We start from the raw sequence: 17,084 nt of genomic DNA on the forward strand, positions 1-17,084 counted from the left end.
ATAATAACACTAACTCTACCAACACTCTACACCACCCTCTCACTGTATCTATCATCAGAAATATCTAAATAGGCTGCGGTGAAGCCTTGGGGATAATATGGGCCTTTTTTTCTTACTTGGTTATTTAACAACGCTGTATCAACTACTGTAATTTAGCTTTTAATGGGATTGGTGATGAGCGAGATGATATTTGGCGAAATGAGGCCCAGAATTAGCCATAGGTTAACTGACATTTGCCTTACGGTTAGGGAAAACCTCGGTAAAACTCATCCAGGTAATCAACCCAAGCGGGAATCGATCTCGCGCCTGAACAGTTATATTACCGGTTGTTCTGCATGGTTGTGAAACTTGGACTCTCACTTTGAGAGAGGAACAGAGGCTAAGGGTATTCGAGAATATGGTGCTTAGGAAAATATTTGGGGCTAAGAGGGATGAAGTTACAGGAGAATGGAGAAAGTTACACAACGTAGAATGCACGCATTGTATTCTTCACCCTACATAATTAGAAATATTAAATCCACATATTTGAGATGGGCAGGGCATGTAGCACGTATGGGTGAATCCAGAAATGTATACATAATTCAATATCAGCTTCTTGTAGTGTGGATGCGATTGCATCATACTATCATATCACAAAGGACAGGAGATGAATGATTTTGCAAAGAAGCAGACATTGTCGGAGAACTTTTCTGAATAGAAAACTCCCTCTGCTTTGTTTCGTACACAGTGCTCACCCATGTGATTTAGTGACTCGCTTCTTCAGTCTGAATCAGGTTACTGTGACAAAGCGACCGGAACATGAAACCGCATAAATCCAACTACAAAAAGGATGTACAAGGAATAGCATGATCTTCTATTTATGGCTAAAGTAGTAGAATGACTTACTAACAAGATCACATGTTGAACATGAGTGATAACAAACCTTCAACCTTCTTTAGGAATGTGAAATCATCCTCTCCACGGGTTCCGTCTTGCGTGTTTACTCGACGCTGCATAAAGAGGAACGACTTCATACAGGAAAACGTGTTCAGATAACGATCAAATTATCTGTAGTAATGTCACGAGAGGTCTGAGATTTATCTGAGAAATCTCAGACCTCAAGTGACATTTATTAGGACTATTTCATGAATAAAATAAAAATGTGCTGAGGTGCACTCGTTATGAGTGACTAGTTGGCCGGGATCCGACGGATCCGGCGTGGCTTAGTGGATAAAGCATCAGCACGTAGAGCTGAAAACCCGGGTTCAAATCCCGGCGCCGGAAAGAATGTTTCTTCGTTCCATTACTCTTTCATCGTATGATGACGCAGAATATCTGCATGGAAATATCATATGTACTTCGGTACATTAAAATAATATATATGATATGCGTAAATCACTTAGTGATTTAAGACGGCGCTTATTCCGTCGGATCCCGGCCAACTAGTCACTCATAACGAGTGCACCTCAGCACATGTGTGGACTTCAGTCCTACGTCCATAGACATCTATGATGTAGTGCAGAGGGCGGCCATTAGAGGGAACCCAAGAGTTGGAACTTAAACTGAGACGATTCTGTCCGACGCCGGAGTGGGTATCCGGTGTGGCTTAGTGGATAAAGCATCAGCACGTAGAGGTGAAAACCCGGGTTCAAATCCCGGCGCCAGAGAGAATTTTTCTCCGTTCCATTACTCTTTCATCGTATGATGACGCAGAATATCTGCATGGAAATATCATATGTACTTCGGTACATTAAAATAATATATAAGATATGCGTAAATCACTTCGTGATTTAAGATGGCGCTTATTCCGTCTGATCCCGGCCAACTAGTCACTCATAACGAGTGCACCTCAGCACATGTGTGGACTTCAGTCCTATGTCCATAGACATCTATGACGTAGTGCAGAGGGCGGCCACTAGAGGGAACCCAAGAGTTGGAACTTAAACTGAGACGATTCTGTCCGACGCCGGGGTGGGTATCCGGTGTGGCTTAGTGGATAAAGCATCAGCACGTAGAGCTGAAAACCCGGGTTCAAATCCCGGCGCCGGAGAGAATTTTTCTCCCTTCCATTACTCTTTGATCATTAATAGGAGTACCAACATTTATTTATTTTCTTTAGTTAATAAGTTAAAGATTATCCAAACTCTAATAACCTTGATTTATTAAAGAAACGGAAATGAATTTTTTTCTGTTAACACTAGCTTAATTAATTAATACTAATATAAAATTAAATGAATTAAATTAATTTTAATTAAGTGTTTTAAAATATAAATATACTGGTATTAAAATATATTAATAATAATAATAATAATAATAATAATAATAATAATAATAATAATAATAATTTATTTAATCTGACAGGATTAAGGCCATAAGGCCTTCTCTTCCATCCTACCAGATAGCACATATAAATACAAAAAAGAAATACAAACACTGATGAAGATGATACAACTTAAGTTAAAGCCCTATAGAGGGTCAACAGAGTCAAAAGTACATTATAGTGCTCTCATCGAGCTAATACAACGAAAAGAAAGAAAACAGAGATAGCAATGATGTTATTGATAACTGACAATAATAATAATAATAATAATAATAATAATAATAATAATAATAATAATAGCAATAATAATAATAACAATAATAATAAATACATTACATATTAATTGTCAATTTTACAACAGCATAGTTACAATATTTACTATATGTCATGGGTTAAGGTGAAGTTGCGCAACCCGACATGTGTTCAACAAACAATTCCACGAACTAGAATGTGATTTTTAAATTTAAATTTGAATTTTGATATTGTCCGACAGTCTCTGACGTGGTCAGGGAGAGAATTCCAGAGGCGTGGAATAGATATGCTGAAAGATGATGAGTAGAAGGATGTTCTGTGCAGAGGAATAGAGAGAAGGTACATGTTCCGGGTTCGATGTAGTGAAAGGTAAACAAAACGAGATGCTAGGTAAGAGGGTGTGGAGGTGTGGATTATTTTAAATAGTAATAAGAGAGAGTTGAAGAATCTTCTTTCTTTAAGTGGACTCCAAGACAACAATTCTAGTGACGGTGTTACATGATCGAATTTTCTAATGTTACAAACGAAACGAACGCAGATATTGTGAACACGCTGTAGTCTATGGGCAAGATCAGTATTTAGATTCGTGAATAAAGAATCGCAATAATCGAAGTGGGGCATCACTAAAGTTTGGATCAGGTTCTTTTTAAGGCTGAGAGGTAAAACATTGGTTAAGTGTTTGAGGGAATGAATTATGGAAAAAGTTTTCTTACATATGTAGGTCACTTGACTTTGAAAATTTAAATTTGAATCTAAATATACCCCTACATTTTTTACTGTCTTACTATATGTAATTGTAGTATTATTTATTTTTGTATTTGATACAGTGGCTAGATCTATTTTGTTTAATGCTCGTTGGTGGCCCATTATTATAGCTTGTGATTTGTCTGGGTTTAGTCTGAGTCCAAATTTTTGCGCCCATTGAGCTACAGATGCTAGATCTTCATTAATTCTGGTCACAGAGTCATTGATTGTACAAGTTCGGGAATGAATGTAAAGTTGTAAGTCGTCAGCGTATAGTTGGTGTTTTGAATATTTTAAGATCTTTGTTACGTCGTTTATATAAAGCGTAAAAAGTAATGGCCCAAGAACCGAGCCCTGAGGGATTCCGGCCTTGACGGTACGCCAATTGGAAGAATGACCACCGGCTGATACACATTGTTGGCGTTCGCGAAGGTAGGAATCGAACCAAGCAACGGCACTGTTAGAAAGATTGTAGTTGTTTAGTTTGCATAAAAGGAGATCCGTGTCAACTGTGTCGAAAGCTTTGCTGAAGTCTAGTAATGTCAGTAGTGTTAGTTCTCCTCTGTCGCTGGCTTCTCGAGTGTCTTCAATCACTTTTAAAAGGGCAGTAGTAGTATTATGTCCTGCAGATTGGTAGTCGTCAAGTAAGCAATGCTCATTGAGGTAGTCAGTCAGTTGCTTATGTACTACGCGCTCCAGTGCTTTTGACAGAGCTGGTAAGATGATTACAAAAATGATAAATTTGCTTTCGAAGGGAACAAGAGTAAGATGGTCATCGAAACAGTTCTGACTTTAAAAAGTGGTCCCCGCTTCAAAAAAAGTTTGAGAAACGCTGGTACATACTATAGGCAACGCTGCTTAAGCGCGAATGGCTCGTGTTCCGGGCGGCTATAAGCCCGACCTCAGAAGGGGTGCAGATGCACGAGTATGAGAAACGAGTGGGAATTCCTATCACCTATTAGGTGACAGAGCAATTCTCACCTAATTGCTTCCCACACGCAGTTTAACGCTTCTGCCTGTGGAAAGTCCACACTAGACGCGCACGCACTAGAATAGAAGTGAGTGAGGAATCCGATCATCTATCGGGTTGCCACACCTTTATGGACTGGATGGAAACAGTGTTGCCAATTCAGCGGTTTTCCCGCTAAATCTAGCTTTTTTTGTATAACCATCTCGCGGGTAATGTTATATTATCCCGCTTAGCGGAAATACTAGTGGTTTTTAATCTTTAAAATTTCTGAAATGAAATTCATATTAGCATTATAAGCGGCTTTCATAATTACGTTTAATTCGTTCAGTGTGTGTTCTGTGAAATAATGGATGTGTTAATGTAGTGATAATTCCATATTATATATGTTACCGTTAAAACCCGAAATCCGTCAAAACCAGTTTCAGATAGTAAAAACTAGTTTAAGCAAATAGATAGAAAGTGAGTTTTCGTATAATCTAGAATAAATGTCAGGTTAGGTTAGGTTTGGTTTGTTTAGGTTTTTGTTAGGTAAAAGCCTAAAAAAAAAAAAAAAAAAAAAAAAAAAAAAAAAAAAAAAAAAAAAAAAAAAAAAAACTTTACAAACCAAACCTAACCTATCATTCATTCTAGATCTTACGAAAATTCGCTTTCTATCTATCTATATTTTAAAATTACTTTTTACTAGTTGAAACTGGTTTTGTCGGATTTTGAGTTTTAACGGTAACATATATAGTCCAATAAGAATTTAAATATGTTGTGTCGTGATAAAAGTGTTCAAAATTGCTTTATAGTGCTACATTGGGAACGAAAAAAGTGTGCAATATTCTTACATTGGCCGGTGGATGCTCTATCTTGACAATTATTATTATTATTATTATTATTATTATTATTATTATTATTATTATTATTATTATTGAATAATAAGTATACATTAAAATCTAGAGATATTTGCTATAAAATCGCGGGTTTTCGAAAGTCATATAGCGGGATTATACGAACAACTGTTGGCAACACTGGATGGAAACGAGTTGTGTCGCTGTTGCACAGGACTGCAAACCAATCGCCACTCAGAAGACAACTGAAGATAATGTATTGTGAAATGCTATGTGCTTCGATTTGTTTTAAGCGGTTTTTCACGTGCAGTGACTGTACATCTGAAGTCGTATGTCGTTAGTGACTCGCTCATACGCTTCCATTCATATTTTTCACTGGCCAAGGAGGATTGTATTTTTAAATAGCACGAGAAAAAATTCGGCGAGTGCGACGCAGATGATGCTGAACAGAGGACGTACTGTATCTTATACAGAAATGAAAATTAGTATATGTAAAATACTGTACTGCTATGTGAAAAAAATATATATATTTTTACGATTTAAAAAAATATTTACATTTTTTTTCCCCCAAAATTCATTTCGCTGTGTAGTGATGAAGAGTTTCCCACATACAGTGACTCAAAAACTATCCAACATTCTGTGATGAAATTTTTTGTGTGTATTTATACATGTCATATCTACAATACGATACAAGATCACTTCTCTAACTTTATTAGATTGTCTGATAAAAAATAAATTCATTTTAAAAAATGGTCAACTATCAGTATTTTCTTCAATAAAAAAATAGTATTTATTAAGGAATGTACTTGAAAGGACATGATACTGTAAACATTAGTTTCAGCAATAAAATAAGTTGCAGTGTCCAGTCGATCAGTCCTAGTGAAATGGAAAAGTACATGAGAGCGGAATATGCAGACCTGATTTTCGAATATGGATGAGCCAAGCAGTAGACAAGCTCACAGATTGAGTCGGGCAAGTACCCACGTAGGAGACATCCGGCCCATACCATTTTTCCACGACTGTTCCAAAAGTTAAGGGAAGGAGGTGATTACAATTCCATTTCCACACAACTATTTTTGCTTACAACTTTCGACTCACTCATTTCCGGACCAGGGTTCCTTACCTCAAATTGATACATGTGCCCTTCGCCATCATCCCTGAAAGTTTGTAACACCACCTCGGAAACACCTCTATAGATACACCGTTACTTAAATGAGCACAATACTCTATATTATTCTCAAACGGTAATTATTATTTGAAGAGTCCACTGCAAGAATGATGGATGTCATTTGGAATACATTTTGCAGGAGAAGCGATTAAAAGTTTGAAATGCTTAGCGCTCAAAGCTTAACTGTGATTTTCCGATCATTACTGGACAATGCCTATCAGTGTTAATGCCATAGATATAACTCTGTATGTACATTCTATATGTCTTAAGCTATGCATTGACAGTCTTGGTTCATTTTCGACAAAAAAGTGACATCCATCATTCTTGCAGTGGACTCTTTATTTTGAGTGATATGCACAAACTTGTACAAATATAGGGAAACTAAACTTTTAATAGCTTCCACACAAAATGTAGAATAAGAAAATAGGCCTATGCCTAATTTATACAACACTTTTTGAGTCTCCATCTATTTTCATGAGTGGCATGTACTAATACTTGCATCAGATTCGACAAACATACGTCGAAACTCGGACGATGACATTGCGTTTCAAAGACGATAAAAGCTTTGCAATAACTTCCTTTCAAAGAGAAGTAAAGTCCCTATTCCTTAAAACAACTCGTGAAAGAAAAGAATTCAAGAAAAAATTACAGGAAATTTCTCACCCAATCAAAGTTAAATTTTACGATAGTCATTATCGTTATCAATCATCTCACCTTCGGGGAATATTGAATTCTATTTCACCGATGATCGCGTCTTCTACTGTATATTAAAATTTTTAGACTGCTAAGCTAGCAGGAGTCTAGCCATGCCTTACAAGTGCTGCCTTGTTGGTATCACTTGTGAGGTTCAGACCTGTCTTCGGACAGTTGACTAAACAACAATAATTCTGTGATTGAGGTTCTGGCTGATATGTATTATCAGGCAGTACATCTCACTTGACGATATGCCTCAGAGGAAGAACAATAACTTGTTTATACAGAGACATCATTTTATTTTTACTAACATGTTTAATATTAACCTGTCTATACCTTTAGAGAACCGGAAACACCGCTTGCTCCCCCCTCCAAGACTGGAGTTCGATGATACTGGCGTAAAACACAAATCACTCTACTAGGTATAGGAAGAAAGAAAAGTAGTTCATCCATTTACGTAAACTAGGAAATATCGCGATTTTGAGTTTGATAATTTTCATTAGGTTTTTCTTTAATCAAAGTACAGTACTGTATTAAGAATAAGTGTTTTTACTCACGAAGTGAGTTATCCATGCGAACGTATTCATTATGCAGTGTGTATTATACTGTCTACAGCACATTAGCGTATAATATAGAGAAAGAAGTTAAATTGAAAAATAATCATAATATGAATATTTAAACACAATTTTGAAAATGATGACCGTTCATTTCGATACAGGCTTCAGTTCTTTTGTGCATATTATCGCACTATAGACTATTACATCTAATTCCAATTGCCAGTTTCGTCCTTCGTACTAGTAACTCATGTTGAAATAATTCTGTACCTACTCTACGTACTGTAAATTTAATCTTCACTTCTGCCCGACCCGAAAATATAAAATTACTCAGACATGCTATCTACTGTCCGTCCAAGTGGTTATGCCGCAGGATTGTAGAAAGGGAGGAAATCACGTGACAGTTAATTACTTAACGAGGCCCTTTTATTTAAGTTAAATTAAACAGCTGTATAATATTACGTAAACGTCCAATTCCTAAGAGAAATTAATGTTTTCAGAAAAGAGCTAAGACAGCCCAGCTATTACAGAGGGGCGAGCAGAAGCAGGTGGGGGAAATCGGGATGCGACGTAGGCAAACGGACAGTACCTGTGCGAAAATATGATTCAATATTGAAAGCTCTTTCGTCACTGGAAAACTCGAACATATTTCTGGAACGTACTATACTCAGTAACTCAGTACTGCTTACTATCTGCGGTCTTGGTTCTGTGTGGAGTTGGAACTTCCTTAGTAGAAGGGGTGGAAGTGAAGTACATTCAAAAACTCAGGTACAATAAAAATTGAAGTAAAAATAAAATGATGTCCCTGTATATCAGATAAATTCCTTTCATATATCATATAAATTCCTTAGAAAGAATCCAGTATAGGGCAGCTAAATTTGTTAAAGGTAAAAGAGAAGATGGAAACGATACGATAAAAGAACTTAAATGGGAAACTTTGGAAAACAGACGTAGGAAAACTAGAATAACATCATTGTACAGAGCACTTCTAGGTCAGAAAGCATGGGTAGACATAACGGCTCGGTTAGAAAAGCCAACGTACTAAGGCAGGAACGATCATGATTTTAAAATCAAATGTTGTAGGAAACAAAAAACGGATGTAGGTAAATTCTCATTTTTAAATAGAACTATAAATGATTGGAATGACCTACCTGCAGCGGTCTTTGAGGGCTGTCCTTCCTTAAGGAGATTTAAGAATAACTTAAAAAGTTGTGTATAAAGTGAAAATTAAAATTAAGGTGACATTTAACATTTAATTTTTTAAGGTGACATGTATTTATTTAGCCTGACGAGTTACTTCCTTGGGTGGAATTGTAAATTATTTAAAAATAGCGTGTAAGAGGGCCTTAGACTAGAAATGTTTAGCTTAAATGTAGTTCTGTTTATAAGTATGCATAAGGGTGTAATTATTTGACTTATTTGAATTGTTGTGTCAGTGAATCGAGGTGAGCCAGTGAAGTTATGGTTTTACAGTGCAGTGAATAGTTCCGATCAGTGATAATTTATAGCGTCAATGAAATGTGTTCTATAGTGTCAGTGAAATGTGTCCTGAAGTGTCAGTGAAATGTGTCATAGTACCACTACAGTGAGTGAGATGAGAGTAAAGTGAAAACTATTGAAACTTATGTAGGGCCTATGCATATGTAGGTTGCATTGTAAAATTAGGTATTTTATGTTTTATTATTAATTGTAATTATTGTCTTAAATTGCATTGTGTATTCTTATTGTATTGTGTATATAATTGTATTGCGTATTGTATAAATTGTATTGTGTATTAAACTATATAATTGTACCGTGTTTGCAATTTTATTGTGTATTGTTTATATTGTGTATATCACTGCCACCGGGTGCTTGCCCACTTGCAGTGTAAATACATACATACATACATACATACATACATACATACATACATACATACGTACGTACGTAAGTACATACATACTGTACATACACACTGTACATACGTACTGTATATACATACATACATACCATACATACATACCATACATACATACATACATACATACATACATACATACATACATACATACATACGTACGTACATACATACTGTACATACGTACTGTATATACATACATACTTACTATACATACATACATACTATACATACATACATACATATTACATACATACTATACATACTTACTATACATACATACATACATACATACATACATACATACATACATACATACATACTGTACATACTTACTATACATACATACATACTTACTATACATACTGTACATACATACATACATACCATACATACTATACATACTTACTATACATACATACATACTGTACATACATACATACATACATACATACATACTGTACATACATACAGTACATACTTACTATACATACATACATACTTACTTACTATACATACTGTACATACATACATACATACATACATACATACATACTTACTATACATACATACATAGTTACTTACTTACTGTACATACATACATACATACATACATACAGTCGAGCTGGTTGGCAAGTTGGTATAGCGCTGGCCTTCTATGCCCAAGGTTGCGGGTTCGATCCCGGGCCAGGTCGATGGCATTTAAGTGTGCTTAAATGTGACAGGCTCATGTCAGTAGATTTACTGGCATGTAAAAGAACTCCTGCGGGACAAAATTCCGGCACATCCGGCGACGCTGATATAACCTCTGCAGTTGCGAGCGTCGTTAAATAAAACATAACATTTTTTACATACATACATACATCTGAAGTCTGACTAGTGTAATATGTAACTAGTTGGCGCTGTATGCAATGGAGGGGGAAAGGAACTGGCCACCCTACCCCATTATCTCCTGACCTAGTTGCCTCATAAGTGGTGCCTTCTTGGTAACACTTGTGAGGTTCAGACCTGTCTTCGGACAGTTGACTAAATAGAACCCTAATCATTTTTAGTCGGTTATTTAATGACGTTTTATCAACTACTACGTTATTCAGCGTCGATGGAATCGGTAACAGCGAAATGGTATTTGGTGATATGGTGGTCGAGGATTCTTTATTAGATTACCTGTCATTCACATTACGATTTGGGAAAACTTCTGAAAAAATCCAACTAGACAATCAACTCAAAGAGGAATCGAATTCACGCCCGAGCGCAGCTCCGTATCAGCAGGCAAGTGCGCCTACCGTCTGAGATACGCCGTTTGCTTATTCAACCTTCTACAGTTCACAAACCATCATCTGATTGATGGACTGAGTTAGGATTTTCATACGTACGCAGCTTGTACACTGAAGGGGAAAAGGTGAAATGAAGGAAGAAAATTTAGAAGAAAATATTATGATCTTTCGTGATCAGTGCATTTCATATATGGAATTATGTAAGGGGAGTTTTGACGATGAGCAGCTTTCTTGGATTCAAATAGGTTCAGGTTATGAATTACATTGGAGCAGTGTTGAGAAATCAGCCGAGTTTCTAATCCTACCGTTAACACTTACAAAAATTTTAATGAAATGTTGCCCATGAATCTTACGCTTAAGACAAAGAATATGTGGAGAAGGGGAAAGAAAAAGAAAGATCCTCTAACACAGAACTGAAAAGTGTAAATCTGTGAGTTGAAGTTTCGAACAAAATACTGTAAATGAAAGTGAAGATAAATTTTACAATTTTGAGAAAACTTCAGAATGTGTGTACTGTACTGTCTCCCAGAACTTCTGCACCTGTTTTCTTTGATGAAAATCATTTGGATACCTTAAAGGAATAGTCGCCAAGTATATAAAGTAAACTCATTGATTCACGCTGAAGTTAATTCAGACTAGAGTTTCCATGAGTGGATTTCTATGACTTCATCAAAGAAAACATTTCTAAAGCAAGTACATTCTTTCCAGGAGTATGAGAACGATTTGTGAATGGCATAGATCAGTGTTCCGCAAACTTTTTCTACTCACGGCACACCCTAGACGGCCTAGACTCAACACGGCACACCAAAATGTTAATCCCGTCAAAAATATATGATGTGACTCTCTTAATATAATTATGTAATAGAATCAAGTTAATAATTATTATCATTATTATTATTATTATCATTATTATCATTATTATTATTATCATTATTATTATTATTATTATTATTATTATTATTATAAAAGAAAAATCGACTCAATCTGCACGTTTCAAAATGATACAAAATTTCAAATTTAAATCGTAGTGAAAGCTAAATTCAAATATCTCTCCACCCAAAGAACCATGTAGAACAACCATCTTTGAGTGTTTCATAAAATGCTATGCAAATTACAGAAAAAAAATGAAACGTAAAATTTGAGCCAACCTGCCTCCCTCTCCCCTATACATGTACAATAGACGACTTGGATATAATAATAATAATAATAATAATAATTATTATTATTATTATTATTATTATTATGTATTTGTTAATGAGTCAAGGGGCCACAAAAATGACTGCGAGATATACCTATGTTGTACGTTTAGACAACAGTTCAAAGGCTGAAGTTGGAACCTCATAAGTGATACCAATGTAGCATCACTCATGAGGTAACTAAGTCAGGAAATAATGGGGTAGGGTGGCCAGTTCTTTCCCCCACCATTGCATACATCGTTGACTGTTCACTAGTCAGACTTCAGATGTATACAGACAATTCTTCTTCCTCTGACATAACGTCAAGTGAGATGTACTGCCTGATCACAGAGATTGCGAGATTTCCATCGAATTTTGCGATGTTAATAGGGTCTATATAAGACAGAAATAGATTCTCACTTATCTGCAGTGAATCAAACCTGGATCCACTGAATTTGTAGGTAGAACCGCTATGCCTTGAGCCAGAGCTTCACCATTCAATGACTCCACATTTTCGCAGTGCTAGGCCCGGTTTCTTCAACCTTTGTTAAAATGCACCTAACATATCTTTAATTAACTGTAAGTTAAAAGTATAAATTGCTATTAAAAATATTGCGTTTCTTCAACTTTACATTTCACATTTTAACAGTCTGTTTGTTAACACTCTGTTACGACCAGAGATTCTAGAATTTAATCGTAACCTGTAACCAAGTATAGGCTCAATTCTGTTTTCTGAACTCTGACAGTTGCGATTCTCACTTATTTCCATTGTTTGATTCAGAGAGGATAGAAGTCTTTCTATTCTCTCAGGTTTGACTTATGCTTCTTTCCATCGTCTGTATCACAGTGGCACGGAGCGGCGTATTGTCATGTTGGTATTGCTGTTGTGAAATGGAAAACACTGGAACAAAATGAAATCATGGGACTAATTTCGCAGTATAAACCAATTATTAAGAATAAACAAACGGATCTACGTTGAAAGCGAAAAGTGAGGCTTGGCAGAAAATAGCCTATACCTTTGTATGAACTTCTGGTCTGTCAAATCACAGAAATCATCCGCTCTGTTATGTATTCATGGATATCATTTTCTAAATAATCAAGGTATGAAAGTTCAGCATCTAAGGCACCAGACATATTGAATACTTCTATGCTAACAGAGAGTTAAATGATTTAACTGCATAAAATTGAGTAGTTAAATTAACATGGGTTTTAACAGCCTGTTGGTACTAACAGTAGTTGAAGAAATGCTTGAACTGTTAAGTTTACAGTTAACTGTTATAATTTAACAAAGGTTGAACAAACTGGACCCTACTGTAGTTGACATTGCGACATTGTACTCGTCAAAACATCGCCGAGAGAAGGCATCGATACCGCACAGGAAGGCTGAGAGCTGTGTTCAAATCGCTAACATTCCTTCTCCTAGCCGCATGCCCTTCTCTCACCTCACAGATACAAACAGCCGCAGCAGTTGAAGGAACGTCGTGGGAACGGCAGGTTCCCCGAAAAGCGTCACGCACTAATCCATAATTTCAAATTCGCGATACTTGGACCGGGAATCACAGGAGACTCCCCAGTGCGTCAGGATCCACCTGACGTAACACGGGTGAGGGGACGTTACAAAACGTCCTACCTCCCTCCTCCGGATCACACTTCCTCCCCCCACCTGAACATAAAAACCAGCATCCGCGGTGGCCTCTAATCATTTGCCAATCCGAGTGAGTGGAGTGCGTGCTTCGCTTCGATCTGACTGACTGACGGTGAGTACGCGTACGGCGTGATCCTATCACACTGCCTTGCTTACGCTTATTTGTTACTTTCACTTTCTGGTCAAAATAAATAACGTTTGAATCACCTGGTTGCAGCGGTATGTCAGGTTTCTATTGTTATTACTAGGACCGGATTTTTCTGAAATGCATATGCGCATATGCAAATGCATATTTCGAGGGTTAGTGCATGTTTAGGCATTTATTTATTTACTAGCCGTACCCGTGAGCTCCTCTGCACCCGTTAGAAATAAATATAAAGTAATTACATAATTAAAATAGGACGTTTGATCCAGGGAACATTCGTGTTTGATAGAAGGATAAATCGTTTAATATGTTACTTAATTTAAATTGCATCCAAATAATTAAAATGCGATCATTTTGGTCCAGAGACACTCATTTGGTGCAATGACAATTCATTTAAACTGTTTCTTAATTTTTATTACATGCAACCATAGTTTAATGAAGATTGACATCATTTAGATTTAATGTGTATATTTTATTTTACTTGTTATAGGTTTCCATTGAATTATGGTAATAACTTAATTTTAACCCTTGTTTTCTACGTATTCAGTAAATGGCGCTTGACCCACTATGGTTGTGAACCCTTCAAATAACTTAAATTATATTATATTATATTATATTATATTATATTATATTATATTATATTATATTATATTATATCAGAAGTTACTGTAAAAACATTATAGCATTATGTCCATCTCGAGAAACTACACTTTCCAATGGTGAAATAATAATTAATTATACAAATCGGTTAATTTAGCTTCTGATATTACTTCATACAAACACAGAAACATTCTCTGTAGGCTATCTTTCATAGTTTTCGATTGTTGCTGTCCAAGGACCCTTATAGACGAAGTCATTTGTTTTTTAATGCATTACACGGCCTTAGATGGCAGTTATTTTAATTTTAAAACTCATTTATCTCATTAAATATCAGTCCTATCAAAATTTTTCAAGGAATAAAACTTATCGCAAATTATTTTTAAAGGAACTTTTGTTATGTAACATTTTTCACAAAAATCAATAATAAGCGAGATATTTCGATTTATTTAATTCGGGCCCCCTTATAACCCCCCTTTTAAATAATGTATTTTGAATTCCATATAGCCTAAAATCTAAGTTACAACGAACTTAATTTATATTCCAATTTTCATCGAAATCCGTTCAGCCATTATCGCGTGAAAAGGTAAAAACATACAGTTAGACAGACAGACAGACATACAAACAAAAATTTCAAAAAAGCGATTTTCGGTTTCAGGGTGGTTAATTATATATGTTAGGACCAATTATTTTTGGAAAGTCGAAAAATACTAGAAAAATTTCGGCTACAGATTTATTATTAGTATAGATGTATAATAAATCATCTGACATTTCTAAAAGAACTGTAAATCTATTAATGAATTTGTATGTTGGACATCCCTTGGCACCACAATAGCCTTCCTATTTCAAGTGAAATGTTAACGGGACCATACTTCCAGTCTCACAATACATGCAGATAGATGGACGTTGCAGACCTTTTTCACAAAAGGAATTTCTTACATTCCTTTCTCAATGCAGTATCATCTCAAAGTTTGTGTCGACAGGACCGCAGGTGTTCATCTGTTCACTTGTTTTTCCATCTACTAATAGTTTATGCGGTGTTCTCTCAGATTAAACTAAAAATGCCTAAAGATAAGTCCACTAAATCCTTTTAATTAAACAGTGGATTTCAGGCAATAGTGACTATTCAAGTGACGGCGATGTAGTGTATTGTCAAGTATGTGAGAAGACTGTGAAATGCGAGAACTAGAACAGCATTCGAAAACAACTGAACATCTCTGGTCAAAACAAAAGAGTAAGAACACGCAACAGGTACTTTTAACTCAGGCGAAATCACGGTCTGAAGTTAGTACATTTTCCGCTGATCTTTGTAAAGCTTTTGTATGCAGAACATTCCGCTGCATAAATTAAATAATCCACATCTACGATCATTTCTTCAAAAATATTGTCTTAATCAGAGGACACCGGATGAATCCACTCTTAGGAAAAATTATTTACTTTCGCTACATGCTTCTATCCTAGATTCAATACGGTCTAATACAGGAGGGAACTGCGTATGGATTTTGGTTGATGAATCAACAGATTCGTGTGGCAGATACATAGCGAGCTTCATAGTGGGTAAATTATGTCCAAAAGAAGCCAGCAAAACTCACTTACTTTCATGCAAAGTGTTGGGAAAAACCAACCATAGTACAGTTGCAAGATATGGTTCGTGGATATTGTTTTGTTTTAGTGCATATTTTCAACATTTTTAGTGCATATTTGCATGCACATTTTAGGTATTTTCAGTGCATATATATCCGGGCCCTAGTTATTTCTTATAATTTTAGCATTTTAACTTCAGCAAAAGGTAGCTGATGATGGTGATTAAGTAGTTACGTTAAGTAGTTAAGTAGAATTTGGGTTGTACTATTTTATTCTTAATTATGTTAGGGTCGTTGTGATAGCCATATTGTTACAATGTTCGTTAAATTTGTAAATGAAACTTCTGCGATATTCATGAACTTCTCCAAGTGTACCTGTGCAGTAAAATATCTTAAATATATAGGCCTAGGTCTAGTACTACAATACTTGTGATAAAAGTATATTAAAAGTTATCTTTGCCTACACATTTCTGTTGAAGTCTCATAAAAGACATAGTTCTGATATGATCTATGAAATTGTTTTCAAATTCAACGTAAGTACATTATAAATATGTATTAATAACAAGGCCTCCTAGTCAGTCTTTAACTGAAATAATTTTACCACAATTTGCATCTTTTTGCCTACTTCAGATCCAGTTTCGTTAATAAAAATTCAAAACCAGCAGCACAAATTTATAAAAATACTAGTGGCTTGTGCAGCAAATACTGCTGCAAACTAAGTTCGTTAGACGTTCAAATAAAAATTTTTCAGATATATTTTCAATGAAGAATACTTGTCTTTTTGATAGTTATTTGCTTCCACAATAATGAAACATACTCCCTCTGAATGTATTTTTTTATGCCAAAATACTTTTTCTTGAACCTATCCAACTTCAGTTTTTGAGTTTCAACGCGAAAACGCAAGTATCAATGTCAGGACGATAGCAGTAGCTATTTCAGGTCATTGTGGATTGTAGGCAAAAGTTAAAAAAAATGTCAGGTTTGCTAAGCTTTCGAACAATAGCATTTTCGTATAGCTGCTGCATGTAGAATTTGAAATGTAGAGCGTAAAATCATTTTATCCTACTAAGAGATCTTGCTGAAATGATCTGGAGACTACCGGTACAAAATTTTCTAGGCCTCTTATTTTATCAGTAAGTAATACCTTTTGATCTTTCCTTAGGAACTGTAATTTTTGCATTCTCTCGAGCCAATACTGAAGACAATGACACATATCAATATCTACACTACACCTCCATTAAGTATATGAAAAAGA

General features: G+C 35.6%; 1 protein-coding gene across 2 annotated transcripts in view; it reads left to right on the forward strand.

Moving 5' to 3' along the window:
- The first annotated feature begins 13,517 nt into the window (after positions 1-13,517).
- Positions 13,518-17,084, forward strand: part of e (nonribosomal peptide synthetase ebony) — a 112,800-nt gene continuing 109,233 nt past the window's right edge. Inside the window, exon 1 of one of the 2 annotated variants that reach the window (XM_069834069.1) lies at positions 13,518-13,616. The gene's annotated coding sequence lies outside the window, so the exon portion shown is untranslated. The remainder of the gene's footprint in view (positions 13,617-17,084) is intronic. The other variant, XM_069834070.1, reaches the window with a different exon arrangement.

The sequence above is a fragment of the Periplaneta americana genome, chromosome 8 (assembly GCF_040183065.1).
Source record: "Periplaneta americana isolate PAMFEO1 chromosome 8, P.americana_PAMFEO1_priV1, whole genome shotgun sequence".
NCBI classification, from domain to species: domain Eukaryota; kingdom Metazoa; phylum Arthropoda; class Insecta; order Blattodea; family Blattidae; genus Periplaneta; species Periplaneta americana.